Genomic DNA, 5,000 nt, shown 5'->3' on the forward strand with positions numbered 1-5,000 from the left:
CGTTTTCTCTTTCAGCAAAGTCCCAAACAGCACAGAGCTCACACAGATGACCGAGAGGACCTCGCCCTCCCCCCCTCTCCCCCCCGCCCAGAGGCCCTCCCCCCCTCTCCCCCCCCACCCAGAGGCCCTCCCCCCCCCTCACCCCCGACCAGAGGCCCTCCCCCCCTCTCCCCCCCGCCCAGAGGCCCTCCCCCCCTCTCCCCCCCGACCAGAGTCCCTCCCCCCCCCTCACCCCCCAGCGGAGGCCCCCTACTCCTCCCCCCCGCTGCCTCAGCCCCCCCCCGGCGCGCTTCTCCCCCTCCCCCTCCCCCTCCACGCCCCCGTCTCCCTCCTCCTCCTCCTCCGCCGCCGCCGGCCGCCGCCGGCCGCCGCCCCCTCCTCCCTGCCCCCAAACCCGCTCCCCCCTCGACCGACGCTCCTCCTCCTCCTCCCGCTCCTTCTCCCCCTACTCCTCCTCCCACGGCGCTCCGCCCTGCGGCCGCCCGGGGCTCCTCCACCCTCCCCCCGGCCTCCGCCTTCACGCCCATCCGCCCGGCCGGCGCCGCCGGCGTGGCCGCGCCGCCGCCGCCCCGCTCCTCCTCCACCGCCCTCGCCTCCTCCTCCTTCTCCTCCTCCACCCCTCCCCCCTCCCTGCCGGCGAGCCCCCAGGCGCCGCGCCCCCACCACCACCACCACCACCACCACCACCCGGCGCCGCCGTCCAATCAGCTCTCGGTGTCCAGCAGCCACAACTCGCTGGAGGGCGAGGAGGTGCCCGTCTCCGACATCTACTTCGTAAGTCCTCCCCCTCCCACTTTGTTAAGCCCCTCCCACCACCACCACCCAACGCCAGATGACGTTTATTTATTACAGGAGGAGGGCTGAGCTGACTGCTAGAGGATAGGCGTGATTTGCTAAGGCTAAAAAAAAAACTTTATTCAAAGGTCACCCTGACACGCCGCCAGGTGTGAGTGGGACTAGCCGTCGCGAGCCGTTTTGAAAATCGGCCCCTTGTGACATCACAGGTGGGCGTGTCCACCTAGAAGTGCTGCTGGGTAGATCAGTCTACCGGGCCTACCCAGTGGAGGACTGTAGCAAACGTTTGCTCGTCTATCCCTCACACATCTAGGTGGACACGCCCCACCTGTGATGTCATAAGGGGCATCGCGCCACACCTGGGACCTTTAACTGAATTTACTTGTTTTGCAAAAACCTTAAACCATAGACTACGGTCAGCAAAAAAAAACTGAAACTATAGCTTTGTCCTCGGCGTAAAAAAAAAAAAATCGGAATTCCTTAGTGCAGAGAGCGTGTGTTTATGTAATAGCAGGCTTCATCCAAGTGTTCTGACTGTCTGTTAAACTGTGTCCCTCGCAGTGGACCAGTCAGGAGAGCGTGGTAGACTTATGAGGGTGAGGGGAGTGTGTGTGCGTGTGCGTGCGTGTGCGCGTGTGTGTGTTTGCATGTCACCTTGGGGTGCATTCTCTTGACTCGTGTTGGTTTGACATATGGCTGAAGCATGTGGCAATTCAAGAGCTTCTGAACAGTTCTCAGTGCTTTGGTGTCCCGTATAGCATGGTGTCTGTGCACACTGCCTGTGTGTGCCTCTCTGCCTCTCTATCTATCCAGCGTCATATATGCACAACGCTGCGTCACTCCATCACGACACTCAATCTGTTTTTAGTCTGTTCCTCTCTCGTCGCTTCATCGATTCATCCTCTGGATATGTTTGTCCCCCACACTCTGTGTCCCTACGTCCTGTACTCTACACTCATTCTGTCCTCACTTTGAGCATATTTATGTAACGGGTACATTACATACATATGTGTGTGTGTGTGTGTGTGTCTGTGTGTGTGTGTGTGTGCATCTGTGTGCATCTGTGTGTGTCTTTCCATTCATCAGTATGCAGATGGCCGTTACTGGGTGTACTCTCCAGTTCTTGGCCGTCGTAAGCTAAACTCTAGCTCGAGTTACAATGTAAGTCCCCCCCCCCCCCCCCGCGAGGATAGTTAGCGCTGGTGCTGTGCATTTTTTTTTTTTTTCAAATCCCCCCAAAAAATGCTGATGCAGCATCGCTAAGTGCCTGTAGCACTTAGCACCCCCGCCCCCACCCCCCCCCCCCCCCACTGTCTTGGCTTCTCACCTGTAGACCGCCATCAGCCCCCCCGCCGCCATGTAGCTCCGTCTAATAGCAACACACCGGTTGACAGCGGAACTGGCAGCTGCACGGTCTGGGCTTGTAGCGAGCGGCTGCTGTCTGTGTACGGCGTTAGATACATGCACAGGCTAGATGTCGCCTGAGCGGCGCTGTTCAGTGGAACGTATGCGTCAGCGCCGCCGCCGCCATCTCGCCCGCGGAGGTAACCCACCCACCTGGATGAATGAACGAATGAACGTCGACGGGACAGACGTCCTATCCCGGTCAAAATCACTGAATCTGAATCGCCTTAAGGCAATCTTCAACAGGTCGCGTCGAACCTGTGTTCGTGGTAATGCCAGTAAAAATAAATCCAAAATACTTTTTTTTTTTTTACTATTATTTTAATATCAATACACTTCTGACCTATGTCAGAAACCTAAAAAAAAAGATAAAAAGCCTCAAAAGAAGGCGATTCAGATTGATTTCGACTGGGAAAGGACCTCTGTCCCATCAACGTTCATTCATTCATTCATTCATTCATTGGGGGTGGTGGTGGTCACCTCCGCGGCAAGGCGGCGGCATTGTTGACGCATGCTTAGAAGCCGAATGCGACATCTAGTCGGTGTGTCTATCTGCGTGTGGACGGCTGGTATGATCTGCTGGCGTCGCGAGGAGCGATCGCCCTCGTCTGCCCTTAGCCCACATAGCCGTCTCGCCGGGCAATGTGCCAAGGTTGTCAGGTGGCTTATTAATGTGTTGACTGTAGCCATGAAGTCGTCTTATCGTCTGCTCTGTCTCCCCCCCCCCTGTCCCCCCTCCACCACCACCACCACCGCCCACCAGCAAAGTCAGGAGGACAGGAGCTGGGTGTATTCTCCCCTTCACTCCGGCTCCGAGTCCAGAAGGGACTCCGGCGGGGAGAGCGATAAAGTGAGTGATACGCGCTTGTTTTTTTTTAATTGTTTTTTTATTTTTTACCTCTGAAGGGAATTAGGGTCATTACGGTCATTTATCCCCTGCTGGTTTATTGATTGATTGATTTATTGATTGTAATTTGTTTCAAATCCGCAAGAAAAACATGTGGCATCAATTGGCCGAAAAAAAAGCGAGGATCTTTTTTTTTTCCTTTTTTCTTAACACGTTTGGACGGGTGACCTAACTGTTATCGTTTTGCTTTTCTTTTCTCTTTTTCTTCCTTTCTTTCATTCTTTTTCTGTCTGTTTTCTCTCTCTGTCCTTCTCTCCGTCTTTCCTCCCTGCAGCAGTAGCAGTTGGGTTCATGTCTTCATTGGAAATGAAAATGGGGGGGGGGGGGGGGGAGGGGGGGCTCGAGACGACAAGACACTCCTAAACTCAGTTTTGGATGGACTTTTTTTTTTAATGCTGGTATCCCAAATCACACGTGAATTCCTAATATGTGCAATGCAAGTACGCAGTGAGATGTTTACAAACATAGAAAAACGCCTGGTTTGCTGCATTATAACGCAAAAAAAAAAAAATACTCAATAATAATATTTTGTCATATCAAACTATTTACGGCGTAACATGACTTGAATGAAATACAAATCAGAAGAAAATAGAAACCGAGAGCGGAGAGAGAGCGAGAGCGCGATGGATACGGAACACCTGCGCTGGTTCTTACTTAGCCTACTTATGATTGGCTGCTCATATCCAAAAAAAAGCCATGTTCTGTGGGAGGGGCTAACCCTCAACTCCTCTCATCTATTGGTTTGTGACGCTTTCAATCAAACCGCAGCCTGGTAGGTGAGTCAGGGATTCCGTTGTGTGCTGCTCCGCGTTCCGCATGGGTCTGGTCTCCGTACGCTCCGTGTCCATAATCAATCATGTGCCCTCGTCGAGGCTCTGTGACTCTGGCTATGCAATACGGACAAACAGCGCTGGGGGAAACGGTCTCCCGGGAGCCGTGCCTCAGCACTTTTCTACGACTTCATGCGTTCCTTTGATCTGTTGTTGTTGTTGTTGTTCGAGCGAACAGCTCGACAGGTTGATCTTTCTCCATGAAGCCTAAAATGTGTTTGTCTTTGAGTTTTATATGCTTCCATCTGTTGTTGACAGTGAATAGGCTAGTGTGTCGATTGTTCATTTAGTACTTACTGTGTTTAATTTGTGTTCCTTTACAGTACAGCTGGTTTCTTTTTTTTTTCTTTTTTCTTTTCGATAGTGTCTTGTGTCCAGATGGAAAACTGTGTGGTCTGACTTTGACTATAGTGTTCATAATGCCTTAATCGTCAAATTATTTTCTACAAAAAAAGAAAAAAGGTCTCCTGTCAGATGACTGCATTTAGATCACATTCTATTCAGTAGTAATAACACACACACACACACACACACACACACACACACACACACACACACACACACACACACACACACACACACACAATTTATATATATATGCATATCTTTCTCAATCATATGCAAAAAGGTAAAGACAGAGTGAGTGAAAAATACCAATTAAGGAGCAAGCATTAGTACATACATGTATAATATGTCGGTTAATGAGGACGAAGGGTACCTATACAATATTTTTTTTGTAACGTGTACACCTGTGTGTATTTACATACATGCATGTGTTTCTGTGCGTGTGTTTGCGTGCATGTGAGCATTCGCATGTGTGTGGATGTGTGGTTGACATACAGTACATGTTTATTTCCGTTCCCGTTTTTTTGTTTTCGCGTGAGTCCGCTCAGACTGAACTCTACTTGTGACGGACCACGGGATACTGGTGTTGGCCGCGTGCATGAGGGCTGCGTAATAACAATGTGAGGTTTGCATTCCTCGGTGTGTTCTTCAGACTGAGGCGATCGTCAATAATCTGCAGAGTGTATTGTATACAAAAAGAAACCATGAAAAGTCTACCG

Source organism: Micromesistius poutassou (genome assembly GCF_964030765.1).
Source record: "Micromesistius poutassou genome assembly, chromosome: 16".
Classification (NCBI taxonomy): Eukaryota; Metazoa; Chordata; class Actinopteri; order Gadiformes; family Gadidae; genus Micromesistius; species Micromesistius poutassou.